This window comes from Phoenix dactylifera, unplaced genomic scaffold (genome assembly GCF_009389715.1).
Source record: "Phoenix dactylifera cultivar Barhee BC4 unplaced genomic scaffold, palm_55x_up_171113_PBpolish2nd_filt_p 001908F, whole genome shotgun sequence".
Lineage (NCBI taxonomy): Eukaryota > Viridiplantae > Streptophyta > Magnoliopsida > Arecales > Arecaceae > Phoenix > Phoenix dactylifera.
The window spans coordinates 42,316-64,425 of record NW_024069196.1 but is presented as its reverse complement, the minus strand read 5'-3'; the positions used below and the strand labels follow the sequence as shown (position 1 = coordinate 64,425).

The following is a 22,110-nucleotide window of genomic DNA, read 5'->3' as shown; positions in this document are numbered from 1 at the left end:
CTCCTAATAAAGTGAGATACATAAATATCATTAGATGGGAGGCTCAAGGTATAATAAATATAGGTATATGGAATAGCATACAACAATTTCCTACTAATAAATAAGAAAATACAACTGGACTTGTCAGTATTACCTGCATAAAGAATCAATTCATGGGACTTTTCAAGAATATCAGTGGATTAGCTACTGTCATATTAATTCCATGAAAAAATGGAAGTATTTGGAAAACATAGATACCCTTAATATTTACAATATACGTTGAGAAAAAACTTTGTCTTCAGTGGATCATGCACCCTGACTTGGTCGTCCAACTTCATACCATTGGATCACCTAGCTAACAGGATATTTGGATCAGAATTCATGTCATTGTCTTGATAACAAAAATATAGCTCTATATAAATATATATATATGGATGTATGTTTTTTTTTTTTTTTTTGCTTAAGAGGATGTATGTTTTCTGTGACTGTGATTCCATACACATATATATATCATTGATCATATTAAGGAATTGATGTTACAAATTAATAAATTCACAGCAACTATTAACCCAAATATGGTTTTTACAGTGTTGTGTAACAGCCATATGGAAAGAAGAACTTGTGCATATTCTGGACTCAAGGGCACATGTGATTATGTTATGGATTTTGGCAATGCCCATATTGAGGCACTTCTTGAGAGCAAAACAGTACAGTTCAGAATTCATATTCAAATATGGAGATAACCAAGCAGTTTGATCAAAATATAACCTATTTATGATTCGGTAAGACAAACATCATATTATATAAAAATCACAACAGAATTTGTTTAACTATAGAAATGGATCGGTAGCAGCAACTAGATTATTTTAGAGTGCAACATTAGATCTGGTCCCAATCTGTCTCTGTACTTTTCAACAACATGGATAGGCAATATGCCAGCAATTAATTTCTTGATCAAGAACATTTCCTCAAAGCATCCTATAGACATTGATTATCTTCATATATTTGGAATCCTTGTTTTATTAGCATGTTTGTATGCATAAGATATCATAAGCACAGAACTACCCAGTACCAACACAGATGTGATGGAAATTGCAAATGTTGCCGCCTATATTCTCATGGTATTGAATTCCATCCAATTAGCGAATCAGAGAAAAGAAAGAGAATAGGAAAGAAAGAACAAAGAATATAGTAAAGAGGACAGTGTGTCCCAAAAAAGATAGAATTTAGACAATTTATATAAATAGTCTAAATCTTCATTGGTCCAATACATTGCTGTGCTTCGAGGCCTCAAAACTGTAATGTGATCCTCAATGGTGGTTCAGTGGCTAAAAAATAGAGGAATGGTGGCAAAAAGGAAAGAAGTTAGAAAAGGAGCAGAATGTGGAGGGCATAGCTCTTATGATAATTAAGGCATCAGAACTGAGAGGACTAGCGTACCCCTATCTGGAAGATGCCACTTATGGCATTGTTGATCATTATACAAATTTAAGCAAGAAAAACAGGCATCTGAGGCATGTAACAAGGCCTGACCAAATGACAGACAAAGCCAATAGCTCTTTTACACCTGAAGTATATAGATTTCTGAGCATGCAATAAATATTTTCTTGAACCATAAAAGAGCATAAGCAGCAACCAAAGGTCAATAATGGAAAAATATTTAACGTTTTAAACGTCCACCCAGACAAAGCATGTGTTTGACCAAAGCTATGATTCTTACACATCAAAGGTAGTCAACAATTTTTTATGTCAAGAAACTGATATGAAAAAGAATCTGGCATAATGTGTGAGTAGTTTGTAATTTGCATACCTCCTACCAAGAGCCGATAGGAAAGTTCTGAATATTTCCAAGTAGCCAAGCAAAAAGCAACAGTCCCAATCCAATGAGAAAAGTAGTGAACAGAATCTTCCCCACTTTATAAGATGGAATTTGGTTCCCAACTAGTGTAGCCATTTGCTAAGACAGAAAAACAAATTAACTTTTAAAACATCAAAATACAGTTCACGTTATGTTAGCATACAACGTTACAACTAAATATTTTCATTTTAAAAACTTCAACACACTTTGTATAGGATGATTAGGGTGCTTAAATTGACATTTCTTCCATATCTTTTAGGAAAACATAATATTAAGAAATAAGAAGCAAGAAAAATATGGGAAATGCATATGGAGGCGCAAACAGGCTGGGCATACCAAACATGTCAAAGTGTATGGTTGATATCCTTTATCAATAGGGAGGGCGATATGGTGGATACCATACCATACCTTGGTTTATATAGATTTGATAGTTGATATTTTAAACCTTTATACAAAGGCAACAAATCATTTCCATATCTTTCAAACTTGAATATCTCAACATAATATAAAATAATTCATAAAAGTTTTACATTACATATAACAGTAACTACTTAGAGTCAAAATCGTGCATAACATACATTGCAGTATGAAAGAACACATTACATCAAAATTTATTTTGTGTTCCAAATCTCATGCAAAACAAAATGATATCAGTTTTAGGACCAAAAGCAAAAACATTTAAAGGGAAGTTGAAAGGATAACATACCAGGAAACCCCAACACAATGCATAAATAAGTCGTGTGATGATACTAGGTTGCATAGTTAAGAGAACAGCTTGATTAAAAATTCCATATGTGTAACTACCATCTGTAGTAAAGCAATCACTAGAGTTTGAATCCTTTAACCATTCTTGCCAAGCTGATATTGGATTTTTATTCCCATGTCCACATTCAATGAATGATTCACAATGCAAGATATGAGAATCAGAGCAGGCGCCCCGTAGACATTCATTAACCCTCTGAAACAGAAAAATGTAAAGTTAAAAATATGCAGAGTCATGAACAGGTTAATGTTGCATTATACTTTTCCTAAGGATTGGGATCAGGATCAAAATATATGCATGGATGCAGGTTAGACCTGCAGCAAAGAGAAAATAAGGCTTCTAATTCAGGGATGAGACATAGGTAACTTTGAAACTAGTGATCAAAGTATCATGTCCGTAGAGTGGTTGACAGGGATATTTGAATCTGATCCTCCTCCAAAGTCCAAACACAGTATAGAAGTCCCTTGTGCATAGCAGAAAGCATGAAGCAGACATAAAGATTCTACTTCAGCTAAACTTGACCCTATACAATCTCCATTATGGAAGTGGATTATATCAAGCAAGCATGTATGTCAGAAAGGCTTTTACCAACCTGTAACCCAAAGATGTACCAGATTGCACCCACAACATGTCCAGACAATAAATACATAAGCACATTCATAACAAAACTTGTCCATGCCGACTCAAATACGAAGCCACCTGTTGACCGACCAGCTAGCAATTGGAAAAATTTAATCATTCTTGGTATATACTGAATTGTAACTGTTAAGCATAAGATATCTCTTGCATAGATTCCTGCTGTTGGTTCCACAGCTTCTGGTATGACGAACAATAGCATAATCTTCATCAGAAACAGAAGAGAAAAGATTCTTGGTAAGTACAAAGGACCAAAAAAGCCACAGCCAGAAAATATGCTTTGGATCCTAGTTTTTTATAGCATGAGTATGCTACTGAAAAAGAACTGTATGACCATAAATACTGTTTCAAAGAAATAATGCGGCAGCAGCAGTTTCATGATTTGGAGCAAGAACAACATTAACCAGCTGCATTTCTTAAATACATATCAAGGATTTACAAGCTGACCACAAGCCATTGGAACTATTTGTTTTAGGTTGTATTCTGAGAGACAATATGGTATAAGCAGTTTCTTATATTTCAAGCACAAATAGCATCAACTAGCTCTAATTTTTGAATAAAAATCAGTGATTCAAGTGTTGCAGGCACCGGCACAATATATGCCAGCTAGTAGCTGGCATAGCATGTGCTATGCAGTGTCTCATGACATGCTGGATGTGTCAACCATGGTCCAACCATGATTCATCTGCCACAGGGATGGGGGAAGGGGGCAGTTTAAAGGTAGCAACTTAACATGCAACAAAGGCCTAATATTAATCCTAACTTAAATCAAAAAAAGAAATCTAACTTATTCATATTGCATTTTTCAGAAAAAAGAACATGTGAATTACAATTGGAGGAACAAGTGTTCCTTGTGTTCATGAAAAAGAGGAATTTCGTGACACAAGCTGGGACCAAAGTCAATAACAGCAGTAATATCATGGTAGATAAGGAGTGACAGAGATGAGTGCTGGTTTGCTCATTATGGGCCATTTGCTATGTGAATTTTGGCTGTCAGTCTTGAGAGTTCAAGGCTCCTAACAATTGTGACAACTGACAACTATGGAGTCTCAATGTGCAAAGAAGAGGCCTATTTCCCTCCGTCGAAGAAAACCTCCATGTAGCTCCATTCTTGCAGGTCAATATGTGACAGCAGGCTTGATACCTAGTACTGACACAGTGTCGAGTGGCAATGGTAGGCCAGCATAGTACATGCTAACACATGGATTGGCACAGGATGACGCTTATATCCTTGATACAAATGCAAAATATACTATACCAAATTACCAATGCATAGTAATAGCCTGGCACTGTACATGCCAATGCATGGAATGGCAGAGTACAAGGAAAAAAAAGTACATAGCTACTTTGCACTCAAAATTATTATGCATAATGGACAAAAGAATGAGTTCATTTACACCAAAACCTTGAGTTTCTCTAGTCATAAAATATTTTATTATTATTAGGGTAATGGCAGAAACTGCAGTCCGACTTTTGATGACAGTGACCTTATTTCATGTTTTAACACACCTAATTTACTCATTCATGTAATACAAGAGCAATAGGCTTTCACATGTAAGAAAAATAAACAATAAAACTCACTATCAGTTAAGCAGAGTTTATTCTAACTTCACACTAAATGGAAAGACAACTTGTAAAATTGATGAAGAAGAGAGAGGAAAGACTAAGGGTGGGGTGAAGAAATACCAGAAGAAAAAAAGTGTGATGGATGGAGCCAATCCTCATGTCACGCCCCTGCCTCTGCGAGGCACGTGAGGCACCTAGTGCCCACGTGGGGGCCACATGAGGGGGGGACTGCGGGGCTCTCCTGCCAGATATTGTCCGGTTCTGAGGCTTCACGCAAGCGTCCTTCACCCCTCCCCGGTTTTGTTTTCCACCCAAAACGCGTCTGCAGGATTTGGAGTCACCCGCCTCATATGCCCAGGCTCTGGAACGAGTCTTTCCGATGTGGGACTATTGGGCCTCACACCCTTCCCACCATCGGACAAGAGCCGTCCTCGGCTTTGATACCAAATGTCACGCCTCCACCTCTGCGAGGCACGTGAGGCACCTAGTGCCCACATGGGGGCCACATGAGGGGGGACCGCGGGGCTCCCCTGCCAGATATTGTCCGGTTCTGAGGCTTCACGCAAGCGTCCTTCACCCCTCCCCGGTTTTGTTTTCCACCCAAAACGCGTCTGCAGGATTTGGAGTCACCCGCCTCATATGCCCAAGCTCTGGAACGAGTCTTTCCGATGTGGGACTATTGGGCCTCACACCGAATGAATTTTTATCTCTGAGGCAGACAGATGATATGACTGTGCTAGAATATGCCAACAAATTTACTAAGCTGGGTCGGTTCTGCCCTCAGATGATAGAGATTGAGAGAAGCAAGGCTAATAGATTTGAGCAAGGCTTAAGGGACGAAATTCGATCCCGGTTGTCAGTTCTGATTTTTACCAGCTACGGAGAGGCCCTGGAGAGAGCACTGAAGGTAGAAGCAGATCTGAAGAAATCAGGGAAGGAAAGAGGTGAGCAGAAAAGGGCCGAGACGTCAAGAAATCTAATGAACCGACCAAGAAACTTTGAAGGCCCTCCTAACAAGAAGAAGAAATTTAAGGCTTGTTATTACGGTGACAAAATGCATTCTGGTCCTTGCTCGAAGAGGATGGGAGCCTGTTTTATATGTGGGCAGCCAGGACACATAGCCAGAGATTGCCCGAACAAAAAGAAGGTTGAATCTGGACCTTCTAGACCGACTGATCATATGCAGAGAGGAGCTGCACGGGTGTACGCACTGACACGACAGGATGCTAGTGCCAGTGACACAGTTGTGGCAGGTATGATTCCCATCAACTCTGTTGATGCTTCAGTACTATTTGATTCTGGCGCTACACATTCCTTTATATCCTCCAAGTTCTCTGCATCCTTGCATCTTATGCCTGATAAGTTAGATGAGCCTTCACTTGTTGCTACCCCTCTCAAGAAGACAGTAGTGGTGGATTCTGTTCATAAAAACTGCATAATTCAGATAGAGGACAGAAAATTATTGGCTGACTTAGTACTATTAGACATGTATGATTTTGATGTCATCCTTGGTATGAATTGGCTGTCTGAATATCATGCTCACATTGATTGCTTTGGTAAGAGGGTAGTGTTTCAGATACCTGGTGAACAGGAAATCTTCTATCAGGGTGATGCACCCACTATGAATCCCTCTTTGCACATTATATCTGCAATGAGTGCAAGAAAGGCCCTCAGAAAGAGGTGTCAGGCCTACCTAGCTTGTATGGTAGACACTACAAAAGAAACAAGGCTAGAGGATATCCCTGTTGTGAGAGAGTATCCAGAAGTATTCCCTGATGATCTACCTGGATTACCTCCTAATCGGGAGATTGATTTTCGGATCGATCTCTTACCGGGTGTTGGGCCTCGAAGGCTCCTTATCGGATGGCCCCGGCAGAGCTGAGAGAGTTGAAGGTTCAGCTACAGAAACTTCTAGAGAAGAAATTCATCCGTCCGAGTGTTTCACCATGGGGAGCTCCTGTACTATTTGTCAAGAAGAAGGATGGAAGTATGCGGCTGTGTATTGATTACCGGGAGTTGAACAAGGTGACAGTGAAGAACAAATACCCTCTGCCCCGGATTGATGATTTATTTGATCAGCTACAAGGTGCCCAAGTCTTCTCCAAGATAGATCTGCGATCTGGGTATCATCAATTGAAAATCCTAGCAGATGATGTGCCGAAGACTGCATTTCGAACCAGGTATGGGCACTATGAATTTTTAGTTATGCCATTTGGACTAACCAATGCGCCAGCTGCTTTTATGGATCTGATGAACAGGATCTTTAAGCAGTATTTGGATCAGTTTGTTATTGTTTTCATTGATGATATACTAATCTATTCTAAGAGCAAAGAAGAACATGAAGATCACTTGAGAGTGGTATTACAGATTCTTCAGGAGAATAGATTATATGTCAAACTGAGCAAATGTGATTTCTGGCTGGATAGTATTGCATTTCTTGGTCATGTAATCTCTAAAGAAGGGGTGTCAGTGGACCCAAAGAAAATAGAAGCAGTGGTGGATTGGCCTCGTCCTACTAATGTCACTGAAATCAGAAGCTTCTTGGGTTTGGCTGGTTATTATAGAAGATTTGTGAAAGGATTCTCTCGGATCGCTACTCCTTTGACTCGTCTGACCCAGAAACGAGCAAAGTTTGTATGGAGTGAAGATTGTGAGCAAAGTTTTCAAGAGCTAAAGCAAAGGCTGCTATCTGCTCCTATTCTTACTTTGCCAACCAGTACTGGGGGTTTCATCATCTATAGTGATGCCTCCAAGAAAGGATTGGGCTGTGTACTAATGCAGAATGATAAAGTAGTAGCCTATGCCTCTAGACAGTTGAAGCCATATGAGCAGAACTATCCGACACATGATTTGGAGTTGGCAGCAGTGGTTTTTGCTCTGAAGATTTGGCGACATTATCTATATGGTGAGCTTTGTGAGGTTTTTACTGATCATAAAAGCCTAAAGTATATATTTACTCAGAAAGAATTAAACATGAGGCAAAGAAGATGGCTTGAGCTACTAAAAGATTATGATCTAAGCATCAAATATCATCCGGGAAAGGCTAATGTTGTGGCAGATGCTCTCAGTAGGAAGTCAGCAGTGGGCTCTATATCTTTGCTTACCACTCAGAAGCAGATTTTGAAAGATTTTGATATGATGCAGATCGAGGTGATTACCAAGGGTGCTGGAAGTATGTTGGCTAGTTTGTTGGTGCAACCTACCTTGATAGAAAGAATAAAAGCTGCTCAACAGACAGATGCACATTTATGTCAGCTTAGAAATGATGTGGAGAGAGGGTTACGACCCGAACTCCGAATCCACCCGGATGGTACTCTGCATTTTGGCAGTAGATTATGTGTGCCCAGGGATGCTGATCTAAAAAGAGAGATTCTGGAGGAAGCTCATCAGTCTCGTTTCTCTATTCATCCCGGCAGCACTAAAATGTATAAAGATTTACGGAAACATTTCTGGTGGAACGGCATGAAGAAAGAGATAGCAGGATTTGTAGCTCGGTGCTTGGTATGTCAGCAAGTAAAAGCTGAGCATCAGAGGCCGGCTGGTTTACTAGAACCACTAGAGATTCCAGAGTGGAAATGGGAGCACATTACTATGGATTTTGTTACTGGGCTTCCAAGGACAGTAAGAAGGAATGATGCAGTATGGGTGATTGTTGATCGCCTCACGAAGTCAGCTCACTTTTTACCTTTTAGGGTTGGCACTTCACTTGACAGGCTGGCTCAGAGGTATATTGATGATATTGTGCGCTTACATGGGGTACCAGTAAGCATTGTATCTGATCGGGACCCCCGCTTTGTATCTGGATTTTGGAGAAGCTTCCAGACTGCTATGGGCACTGATCTGAGACTCAGCACTGCTTATCACCCTCAGACTGATGGTCAGTCAGAGAGGACGATCCAGACCCTGGAGGATATGCTGCGGACTAGTACTGTTGATCTGGGAGGTTGCTGGGATGATCATATATCACTAGTGGAGTTTGCTTACAATAATAGTTATCATTCTAGCATCCAGATGGCACCTTATGAAGCCTTGTATGGAAGAAAATGTCGGTCTCCTTTACATTGGATGATGTTGGAGAGAAGAAGTTGTTGGGCCCTGAATTAGTTCAGAGTGCTAGGGAGAAGATTCTACTGATCAGGAAAAGGCTCAAGGCAGCACAAGATAGACAGAAAAGCTGGGCAGATAAGAAAAGAAGAGAAGTGAAATTTCAGGAGGGGGACTTTGTATTCTTAAAAGTTTCACCTTCGAAAGGTGTTACAAGATTTGGAAGACATAGTAAATTGAATCCTCGCTACATTGGACCCTTTGAGATTCTTGCCAGAGTAGGGGAGGTTGCTTACAGACTGGCTTTGCCACCAAAGTTATCCAGTGTGCATAATGTCTTTCACGTTTCTCTTCTACGGAGATACATTCCTGATCCCAGCCATATAGTACAGCACGAGCCCCTGCAGATTGATAGAGACCTGACTTATGAAGAGTATCCTTTACGCATCATTGATCATAAGGAGCAGGTCCTGAGGCGACGTATCATCCACTATGTGAAAGTTCAGTGGAGCAACCATTCGGAGAGAGAGGCCACATGGGAACTTGAGGAGGATATGCGAGCGAGACATCCGCAACTCTTTGACAATGCAGGTATGTAAATTTCGAGGACGAAATTTTAATAAGGAGGGGAGAATGTGATAACCGCCCCACTCCCAAGAGAAACGGAGGGGGGGGCATTACACCGTCGTGCAGGCGTTCGTAACGCCTGATGGTGGGCGGTTACAACCGCCCGCTTTTTCCAGCAATCGGAGGCTACAAGAAGCCTCAATCGGTGGAAAATTTCATCATCCTCTTCCCTCTTCTCCAGTCTCCACTGTCTCTCTCTCACAAACCTTCACGGTTGGCAGGATCCGGTGTTAGACCCACGCCGTCGGAGCAGAGGGCTGCATCGCCGGAGTAGGAGACGAACGATCCCCTTCAAAGCAGGTAAAGCCCTTCTTCATTTATTTTTTTAAGATCTAGCTTAGAGATTAAAAAAAAAAAAGACGGGCGTCGGTCGGGGTGGCCGAGCAGCATCGGTCACAGGCCACGGCGGCCGCAGGCCGTCGGCCGCGAGCACCAGTTGCGGCCGGTGTCGCTGACCGGCCGGGCAGCGCTGCCGGCTGTGGCTCAGGCCCTCCCCGAGTCCGATCTCCACTCCACAGGAGAAGAAAGAAGGGGAGGAAGAAAAAGAATAAGAGAGGAAGAGGAAGAATATATATTTAAAAAAAAAACATACCGGTGGTTGATCCACAGCCGCAACCGCGGGCGCCGGCCTCGGCCGTGGGCCGCAGGTCATCGGCCGTGGGACGCGGGTCGCCGGCAGCGGGAGGCAGACGCGGCCGCGGGCCGCCGATGCGCCCCCGAGCACGACCACGGGCACGGCCGCGGGTGTGGCCGTGGGCGCTGCAGGCCGGCCGCCGGGCGCTGTAGGCCGGCCGCCCGGCGCCATCGGCCGCTGCCCGTTCCTCCCAAGCCTCCCGACCTCGCCCTCCTCCCTCCATGGGAGAAGAAATAAGAAGAAAGGGGGAAGGAGAAATCGGGAGAAGAGAAGAGGAGAAGAAGAAAAAGAAAGAAGAAAGAATGGGAGAAGAAGGTTCGGGAAGAAGGAAGAAAAGAAAAAGAAGAAAAGAAGAAAAAGAAAAGGAAAGGAAAGGAAAAAAAAAAAGAGAGACCCTTAACGGGTCCGACCTAACGGGTCTGATCCGAGTACGGGTCCGAATCTGTTAGGCCCAAATAAAAGAAAAGAAAAATGGGTTTAGCCAAATTTGAAAAAAACCGAGCCCAGTCAGATTGGGCTAAGTCCGGACGAACCCAAACTATAAATTGGGTTAAATCCGAACCAAATTAAGCCCAATTGAGTTGGGTATGAACCTAATTAAGCTGAGTTAGTCTCAGCAGACCCAAATTGAATATGAATCAAGCCCAATTCAAAACCAGTTTAACTAAATTTAGACCGAATTGACTTTGGGCTGACCCTGACTCAAGCCTAGATGAGCCACATTGACCCTGGACCAAAATTAAACCTAATTGGACTTGAAATTGAGCCCAATAACATAATCAGAAGACCAAATTGACCCGATAGGGCTAGACCCAATCAGGAACCGAGCCCAATTCTTTAATTAAAGACCCAATTGACCTACGTGAACCCAATCTGGTTCTAAATCGAGGCCAAGGGCTCTAAATTAAATAAATTGGACTTGAGATGCAAGCAAGTAAATTCATGTTATGATAAATTAGAAAATTATGAAATAAATAGAGAATAATGTGACCCCTATGTGATTTATTTAGGTGATCAAGGATTTGTCATCCGGACGTAAGAAACTGGAAAGCATATTGCTGTAAGTAACCTTGGCACTGATCTTAAAGTTTTTAAAGTACTGTTTATTTACAATTATAAAAATGTATTGGTTATGATATATTTTTCTCAAAATTAGGATCAAGTATATGATTGCATGTAATTCATGAATTTGATTAAAGAGCATCCTTCATGAATATTTGATGGTGTATGAGTTATGAAATTATGATTATGTTAGACTGTATGAAAAATGATATTTGAGGCATGTTTATGCATTTTAAATTATATAATGCCATTTATCATTTTCAAACCTATTTATAATGATTATGATTTATGAAAGAAAAAGAATATGATTTATGAACTCTCAGATAGCTATGACCACCTCTAGAAATAGAGGCCAGTCGACACCCTGGAGCTAGCATCCAAAGAATAATAGGCCCTCTGCCAACGGGTTAAAGTTGGTAACGAATAACAGAATTAGTCGACTAAGATTAACAGGCCCTGTCACGGGATTATAGTGACCATAGCAGCACATCCGTCTGAGAGTATGTTTTATAAAGTATGGATAAATGGCAATATTTTTATATGACTTGCATTATTATGATTATGAACTTTTATGGATAGAACATGCATTGCTTTATGACCTGATTTGTGTATATCATCTATAAAATATTTTATTTTACTACAACTGTTGGCTTTTTAATCACTGCATTGGCATAATTGTACTTGATCCAATAAGATAGTACCTGGTTACTTACTGAGCTGTGTAGCTCATACCTTTTTATCTACTTTTTTTTCTACAGATGAATAAGACCACTAGGAGCAGGGAGCTTGATGTTATTCAGGGTTGGGGTAATTGAAAATGTTATGTAATAATCAGATTTTAGAAGCTCTGTACTGTTCCAACTTCTTCACTAATGTTATGACATTAGTAAATGAAACTATTTATTTTTATTATGAAATTTTATGTGGCTTCGTGTTATTGTGTGCATAAGATAGCAATAGCACGGCCGTGTCATGATCCGGATTTGGGGCGTGACACCTCACATATTCCTTAATCCTCTTTCACCTAATTAAGTGCACTACTGGTGAAATTAAATTAAAGTTTTGCCCCTAAATAAGCTACACCAATAATTTATATGCAGAAAAGAAAAAAAAAAAAAAAAGATGATGATAACAACTGTTGAAGAGCAATAAGCAACTTGTAAGGAGTAAGATCTCACCTGAGGAAGTGGTAATGCAACACACAGGTCAAGTATAAAATTATGTCGAAGATAATGAAGAGCAATTCTCTTTGGTTGATCAACTAAATCCCCAGCACCCACCACTCTAGATTCAGGAGCCACATATGCCACCCTGAACTGCAGCAAATGATATGATTATATTGATAAGCAAAGTTCAATATAACTTATGCTTATGCAGGTTAGATATATGAAAAATGATTTTATTTCACATGGCTAATTGTCAGATTTACAAAGAGTGAATGATTCATATATACATATAATAGTAAAAATAGGCACAAGCTTTACCAAGCAAACTCTAAGCCTCTGAGGGCTTGTAGACTTCAAAACTCATATAAAAGAAAATGAGACAGGCAACATTTAAGGATGCAATTATTCTGATACAGGGAAGGAATAAAAATTCTGAGGGATCCAAAATGTTGATGTTCCATCTTTTAAATCCTGCAAAATAGGCTATAACAAGCAACTAGTTCTTTACCCTCACGTAGGAAACACATGCTCATTTTTGCACGTGTTGATTAAATATACTAACACAAGAACTAGTAGCTGGCTGCTTTTTGTCAGTACTTCTTTGCAATCAGGGAATCTTTTCCATCAGAATAGCAAAGTCTTAAAACATTTCAGACCCAACTATAGTAATAATAACCAAGGGCAATTACCCAGTTATGTTCCAGCAATCTGGGGTCCAGGGAGGGGCATACTAAGGAGACCTAATGTTTGGCCCTTTTTTTTTCTCACAAAGCGGCTGGCATAGGACTCAAACCCCTCTATGTACTAATAAACAATTTTGTGAAAAAGAAGCATAATCATTGATCATAAGCAGAATTCCAACTTTGGTACTCATAATTTGACCACAAGATTGCACAATCAGTGAAATGTTAAAAAGATAACAGCTTTTAGAAGGAAAAAACATTAAATGAGCAAACTTTGAGCATTAAATATGTCAAATACTCATACATTTGCAACTTCATGAGATTTTGTGTTTTCACAATTGCATATATGAAGCATGCACATGGATATGGAATACAAATACAACATTACATGGATATGCCAATACAAGAAGTCTTGAAAGTGTAGGACATGATGTGGCTAGGATATGTCGAGAAATACATGTATTTTATACGAAAATACATGTATAACTATGTAGATATACGTCTACGTACATATATACGGATGTAAAAAAGTATCTATAAAGGATGGTATGCTATTGAAAATTCACAATAACATAGACCATACTTTATACAATAGTATCAACTTTACAAGCTCATAATTTAGTCATCCTTCACCATAGACCCCAGCCTATACTTCATGTTTTATCATTAACATCATAACCTCCAATATTAATATTAACCATTAAAAAGCTAATATTAAAAAAAAAGCACGCTCCCCCTCATTTTTGAAGGTATCGAGGTAGCATCTCAAGTGTATATGGGAAGTATCCAGAATATTATTTTTTAATTTTGAAAAATAGGATACTTAACACAAGTATATGACACATATCTGGGAAGTATCTAATGAGTCTTGATACCTGATATGTATCTAATATGGACACCACATGTGATTTGAAGTATCCTTGCTTCCTCAGATTGTATGTATTGGCATTTAAAACTCTATTAAGGCCAAATCAACTTGCAATATGCTAGTCAAAACATGGTAACCCTATTAATCATATGGTTGGTTTGGTCTCTTGATAGAAGTTCTTAATGATTGCAACTTTATTGTCTCATTCTATAGAAAGTAGGCTAGTGTAGGCTAGTATTTTTTTCTTCCCACCTCATCCAAGTTCCAAGTATCAGCATTGTTCAACTAAAAGAGAAAGGATAATTATGAAAAAAAATGCTAGTGAACTGAGACCAATATTATGACGGGATAGGCCTCTTCAAAAGCACCAAGTAGTTTCACCCAAGTAACTGACCTGAAGAAGCATGTGTATGAAGTAGATGAAATCAATTACACTTCTCACAATTGCAAATGATGTTGCCAAGGACCAGTCCATGATTATACACTTGTTGTCCTGCTCTTGAAAGGAAAAAATGGAAAGAAATATTATTATGTACCAAAAATGGACCAAAAAGATTCGAAAGGTTGGGTTCATGCATGAACATATCAGATGAAAGTCATAAAGCTTGATCATGCAAGTGATGCTTTAGATAATTTAGTCCTAAGAATTAAAAAACTGTTAAACAATATGTCATGTAAGCATGATATTTAAAACAATATAAAGCTAAACCAGAAAAATAAGGAATAGTCAATATTGAATATATCTCTTGTCAATATTTTTACAGGTAATATTAAAATGCAAATAAAAAATTAAACCTTGAACAAGGGTCTCCTTAAATATATTTTTTCAACCTAAAAAGAACTATATTCTATTTTAGATTGAATAAAATCTCAATTAAAAAATAAAAAAAAACAACATGTTATTAAGCATATTATGCTACCTTCAAAGGAAAAGAAGAAAAGGAAGTGTAACAATCTTATATTTAACCTCAAGAGGTATATTATTTGCAAGAACGAGAATGCTTCATTGATATATGGTTCTTGCAAGCATTTCTATGCCCCCTTGCCATACATCATTCCCATTGCTGGTCCATTTTTCATCCACAATATTGATCAAAGTAGCGGGTCTGAGGAGGATGCATGACAGTAAGAAAAGCTTTAGCATATATCAGGATATTTGTTCTGAGTTTGTGGTAAACTGACATCAGGTAGCATTAGAAATGAACACACGTAAGAGTACAAGGAGTCGCACCAACAATAGAAAAGGTGCTAAGAAATCCTTTCAGATGGGTGGGCAATGTGCAGCATACACCAAAGACAGATTTAGCGAGGTGGGATCGCAACTATGGATCAGAAAGGAGGACCAAAAGACTAAGAAGATACTTGGATGAAAGTAGCTATCCTATCTATAAAAAAAGATGTGAAAGAATTTGGCATGGAATAAGAAAATAATGGCAAAATAATCCATATATGCATCAGTGGACCACATCAATGTAAAAGACCCCCAAGTAAATAACTTGAGATTCAATAATTATATATTTTAGTTGATAATTGAAAGGAGCTCTTGCTTCCATAGTTGTTCTTTCTATGTTGCATTAATGCAACTTCTAAATTTACCCACTTCTGTGTCGATTCAGACAATTCTGGAAACTAGATCAAATTTAGTTAACTTTTGATCTGCACTACTAGTTGGCATTGGAATTCTGTACCATGAAAAATATAAAGAATGTAATGTATGAACCATCTCTTATATAATTTATGTATTTCCAGAAGGTATGAAGAAGTTAAAAGACAATGTACTTAACTGATTAACTAAAGAGACGAGAAAGAAGTCCAAATAACTGAACAGAGGAAGAACAAAAATTGCTCTTGATGACTCCTGCTGTTTCAATATTTCATAAAGTATCATGCCTATGTTCTGATATCATGATAATAAGCACTTGTATATATTCATATTGTATTGAGGCAAGCTGTGGATGTGTCATGATAAAAAGTTATCATGTTTCAAGTTTTTGAGTTTCTGCTAACAATGGAATAAAACACAAAACATACTATCATGAATGATACTTATTCTCTCCTTCATAATTTTGAAGGCACGGAATAATATGCATATACGAAGGATGTTGTCTCAAATCATTGATGCATATAAGTAAATCTGATTAATCCAAATGATTTTAGTGAACTATAAGAAATATGCTAACATACAACCAATTTCTGCTTAGAAAAGAATGAAACATGAGAATTGAAGCTCACCAATTACAAGACTAATTTAATGCATGAGCATAGCATAAAATTACATAATTAAGCTTAAAACAAAAAAGAAATCGTTTGATGGAACCAGGATGTACTCCCTAGATGTAGAAAAAAGCAAATGCATACCATTTGTATAGAGGGAAGCAAGAAAAATATTGGATCAAATACAACCATCAGCAGGCAACAAATAAAAATAAATTGGTTCCATTGTTGGATAACCCTGGTATGTGGATTCATGATTGGAAAATATGAATTAAAACAAGAAGTAATTTTCCTTGCCCCTCCTTCAGCATCCCCATATAGAATTTCATGAAGCTGCACAAGAAAAGAAACAAAGAGAAAGTAAAACACAAATTTAACTAATAATACATGAAAGCTTAGATAATTTATGCTATATAAAGTCATCCATAGTGATATTGAATCCTTCACAGACATTTTTCTTTTAAATTTTAACTAGAAATAATCTAAGAAGAGCAGTATGATCGACCAAAAAAGCTAAGGAGTGATGCAGAACTCGTTAAACTAAGACAAAAATGTGCTTCAGAGTATTAGCATAAATTTCTTTGATCAATGCTTGATTGGAAAACGAGATAATAGATGATTTGGTCAGTTCAGTGCCCTTCCCTCCGTAATTTTAATTGAAAAAATTCTGCCATCTTTGCTTATATGCACTGCATGCCTGTATAATGCCATTTTCATGTAACAGTAGTAGAATCCTGGTTCAACAACAATCAAGTACTCTACTTAAACTAGTGAAAGCTCATGTCCGCACTTTTAGGTGAAAGTCAACCTTAAGGTCGTGGTAATTGGTTAACATAACTCCCAGTCATTTCCTTGATAAAATAAGTAGTCTATGATATCCATTCAACATCTAATTATAAATTTTAAACACATGTTACTCATCATAATGGTTGCATAGGTTTCCATGCACAAAAGGAGAGTTTCTGAGGGAAAGAAATGCACCTTGCTATCAAGATGAATTGAACCTCGGAGATGATCCCATTTCACTTTATAAGCTGCTGGACAATTAATGCAATCAGGATTGCTGCATAACGCCAAGCTCCCAGATTTTGGCAGATGCTCATTCCTTCCTTCATGTTTACCATCTGACCGGTTCTTCCGAGCGGTTTCTTCAGGCATTACTGCTGGTAAGTTATGTTGTTTGCCAAACTTGGAGCCAGAAACCTTATCAAGCTTCTGCTTGCCACATAGAGGGATGCTTAAAGGTACAAATTGTGTTGTCCTCTTGCTACACGGATGACCAGTATGAGACACAAAGTCATCCTCATTTTCATAGGATGAACTTGCTGGCTTAGACATGGATGCACTCCCAGCAGTTGAATTTTGATATTCACCTTCTCTGTTTGAAGGCATGGGAATTTGAAATTTGACCCAAACCAGATACTTCTCAAGAGCTGGCCTTGGATAAGAGGACATTTTGAAATGCATGTGAGCAAAATGACAACGACAACAACAACAAAGATGGAAAAAAAAGAGATAAATTACCTTGAATTACTCATCAGTTTGATCAAAAATGTTCCTCGATACTTGAGAGTATTAATGAAAATAAGAAATTATTAGCAAATAAGAAATGAATATGTATATAATTATTTTCCATCTAAAAAAAATTCATAATCTATTTGATGTACAAAATTATTAAATATTAAAATTTTCATGAGATAAAATATGAGCGAATTCAATAGAAAGGACCCTAAGCAGGTTTGAAACTATGATAATTTGGTCAAAAACCACAGTTCCCAAAGCTTGTTTCTACCATATGGAGCTAGCTTTGTGAACTTGATTCACCAGCATTCTTTTAAATAACCTGGACAAAAACAGAAAGATAGAACTGAATATTTTTTTTGCAAGAACTAATCTTTTTCCAAAAACAAATTTAGAACCATGTAACAATTCTAATGTTCATTAAAACGAGAGGATTTAAAGAAATATTTATTTGAAATCTTAAACTATGAGTGGATTCCCAAATCATGTCGGCCAGTGCTAAAGTGATTGGGCTTGGATGGAAGTTACAGGCACAAATTAAAGAAACTTTAAGCACTAATTAAAGGAACCTGCCCTGATGAAGAGCATGATTCCAACAGAAATGAATTAAGCAACTTTTCGGGCAAGGCATGTTGGTCATAAACCCACAGTTGCAATATGACAACTAAAATTTTTGAATGTTATTAATTCTAATAGATTGTCAAGAAAATGGTGAGCTCATTCACAATAAAAATATGACATATCACATTGTACTTCATATCGCGTGCAAAATGACGCCGGTTCGTTATCTTAAATTATATGCTAACAAGCTTCAGGCCTAACTATATATTTCAAAGATGTTTGCAGATTTATTAGTTTTCATGGGCTGATCCACCTTCTAAATCACAAATAACAGAAGCCTTCTTATTCATTTAAAAATTTATAGCATATACCAAACTTTGGAATTTTGAACCAAAAAAAACCTTGATCAGGATGTGTATCACACATATATATGGTTTCACTATAGTAAACCTCCCAGAAAAGGGGAATTTCTAATCTGTCACAGGTGATGCAACCCCATCTTTAAACCCCATCTTTAAAAATGGGTTTGGTTATTACAGTCAATAGTAGACGCAAAGCTACCAGAGAATAATTTTTCTTTTAAGATTTCAGACTAAAAATAGTAATCCTGAAAGAGATGATAAATATGAAACCACAGAGAATAAATTTCAAGATCTTAGCCTGGCGCAGAATTCCTGAAAAAAAATAAAAGATTAAAAAAACCCATAGTTTGCAAGAAAACATTGTAGCATTTCCTAGAAGAGAAAAAGAATGAAAGAATCTCAAAAAATATTAAAGATTTCACAAGAAAGCATTTTTAAAGAAGAAGCCAAGAAACTCTCGTAAAATTAAAGATTTCATGCCAAAGATAGATATAGAATTCCCGAAAAACGTAAAAGGAACCCCAAAATTTACATGAAAATGATGTCACAGAAGAACCAAGATTCCAGACAAGAATCTCATATTAAAATTCCACAAAAGGGAAAAGAACAAAAAAAGATCCTACAGCTCGCAAGAAAACGATGTTAAAGAACAAGACAAGAAACAAAAATAGTAGCAAAAAATTGGCGACAACGCGAACGAGAACCAGCGCTCGAGAATGTTCGCATGAAAACAGAGAAGGAATTCTTTATACACCAAAAATTTCCCAAGAAAACGTTGTACAAACTTCAAAGAACATGCCAAGACACAAATACTAAAGAAATTGGGGAAGAGGAGAACCTCGTCGCTAGTGAGCCGTCTTCTTCACATGAGAGAGCGAGAAGGAGAGGGAAAGAGCGTTTTGCCTCCAATTCAAAGTTCGAGAGTGACTTCGCATGCAAGCCACCCCTCAAATAAAATTTAAGAAATAAAATGTTTTACATAAACACCCTTCTAAATATTAAATTTTGCATGAATATGTTTTCCAAAATTCATATTTACATAGCATATCCTCGTAAAACACTTATTTTGCTATTCTACCCCTTTTTATCATTATTTTTGCATATATACCCATGCCATCTAAGGCTGCAAATGGGTCGGATCGACCCGAGACCCAACCTGGCCCGATCCGCGTAGACCCGATCCGATCCGAATTTTAGGACCTGCGGATCCGGGTCGGGTCCTAAAATTAGACCTGAATCATTTTCTGGATCGGGTCTGGATTCACCGAACGGATCCGATCCGACCCGAATGGATCGAAGAGAGAAAGAGAGGGGGGAAGCAAAAGAGAGGTTTTTTTTTTTTTTTTTGTGTGGGTCGTGGCACTATTGGTCTGTGAGGATCCTCTCTCGGTCTATTACACTGTTGATACCTCTGGTGTCTCGGTAGCAGGCTTTTTTTTTTTCTTTTTTTCCTTCTGTTTTTTGGTTTCTGTTTTTTTTAACTTTTGCAGGGAGGAAGTGAGGGAACATCGAACTGAATATGGGTCATGTGCCAGTTTTCTGCAATGGAATTGGATTTTGGAAGAAGGTCTGGGATTTTTTTTGTCCTCGTGAGAGGGGAGCCGGGAGACACCAAGTTCCGTCCAATCAGTCATATGGACAAAAAATAGTGTGATATGAAATTTGGCTTGTAGACCGACTTAGTCAGGGGCCATCTGTTCTCACTGGAGGTCAATTGCAAGTCTTTCAAGTCATGGGTCACCCAGCACCTCATAATTATGATATGACCAAATTAGATTTGCCCAAATCCTTTTCCAAAAGTATAAAAAAATGGGACTTGATTTGGATCCGAACCCGACCCGACTCGGATCCGGACCCGAACCCGACCCGAACTCGACTCGGACCCGACCCGATCCGAACTCGACTCGGACCAAATCCAATCCGATCCGATCTTCAACCGGATCGGATCTGGATCCAAAATTAGAACCCGAACAATAAACCGGATCGGATCGAGGTCACTCAAGATCCGACCCAACCCGTTTGCACCCCTAATGCCATCTAACACCATTAAAAAATAAACAGTTTTAAATTAAAATGACAAAAATATTCTTAATGGATAGATGTACAAAAAAAATAAAAATTAATAAAGCGATCGCGTTGGAGGACAAAAAAATAATTTCAAAATTTTATTTTATTTTTAATTAAAATAAATATGGTTTTTATTAACGGTGTTAGAACTGTTCTATTAGGAGCATTTGTGCAAAAACAGTATCCTATAAAAGCATAAAAATAAATATAAATTTTAAGAAGGTATTTATATAAATTTAATTTTTTAGAAAAATATCTATGCAAAAATAAAATTCTAAAAAATAATATCAATGATAAAATTCTAAAAAATAATATCAATGACAGAGTGGACTTGACAAAGCCATTAACGCTTTCTTCTTTTGGATAGAAACCATCGGGAGTGGGGGTCCCATGTGGGGTTATTTTTCCGAAAAGGGGAAATTGTTTTTGTTGTAAAGATTTCTTTTGTCTGAGGATCATTAGGCAGAACCTCAATATTTCAAATGTTATGTAGTATAATGAGGAATAAAAGGTTCACATAAAGATTTACTCAGGGTGAGATTTCACGGTGACTTTAGCATTTTTGGTTAAGAAAAAAGGAATGTGATAATTACTGAATCTTTTCTTTAATCACTGTATCTTCCATTTAGATTTTTATACTTTTTTATCTAGTATGGAGTCTACTGTTGTTAAGTAAGTTTGCATTTTTGAAAGATTTACATAAACTTTTCATATCACTTTTGCAATTACTGAATCTTTCTTTGATCACTACATTTATGCATGTCTCGTTTACTTACATTTTTTTTCTTTTGCACTGCTATAGCAATTATTGCATGAGATATTTGGATTTGTCACCCAAGCCAAATGGGAAAGTAGTAAAATTTCTCTCATCCAGTAACTGGATATCTGCATGTCTTCTTACATTGTCTTAAGAGTAATGCTAAAAGGCTCCCATCATGTGCACACAAATAATTCTCATGGCAAAAGATGGTTGGTACAATTTGGAGGATTTGTTGCCAAACATGGAGTAGCTTGAGTATGGAGTTGCCAAATCAATAGTTATTAGCCTAGTGAACTTTTCCTGTGATCAGAACGAGTGCCCTGAAGTATTTTCTTAATTTTGGAAAGACGATACATAGGTGGGATGTATGTGTCAAACAAATAGGGTCTGCATTCATCTTCTCATTTTGTGGGGTTTGAGTTTTATTGGTGTTAATTTAGATGGATAAGTGCATTTATCATTGTCATTTGTAGCTCCTCCATTCGATGCATTCAAGTATGAGTAATATAATTGGAATAGAAAGCACCAGATTTAGGGTTCGCAAGCCTTCAACTAATCAAAATCTATTTCATATCCAAGTTGTAAAATTCCTCCGTGATTCGACTATAGAGAATTTAGTGCACACAATAATCTTCCTTCTTAAGGAAGAAGATTTGCCCAACAATGGAGCAGCAAGCTAGAAGAAAGAAGCAACAATAAATGAACTCTCGTGTAGCAATAGAGAATAGAAGTAAAAATT

The 22,110-nt window shown here is 38.0% G+C and overlaps 1 long non-coding RNA gene and 1 pseudogene across 1 annotated transcript; one reads left to right on the top strand and one right to left on the bottom strand.

Annotated features, from left to right (window-relative positions):
* Positions 1 to 1,789: 1,789 nt before the first annotated feature.
* Positions 1,790 to 18,037, bottom strand: LOC120109210 (annotated as a pseudogene).
* Positions 9,690 to 12,091, top strand: LOC120109211. Its single transcript, XR_005510197.1, has 3 exons — positions 9,690 to 9,773; positions 11,118 to 11,167; positions 11,928 to 12,091. It is a non-coding gene; the product is annotated as an uncharacterized LOC120109211 (long non-coding RNA).
* Positions 18,038 to 22,110: the final 4,073 nt, after the last annotated feature.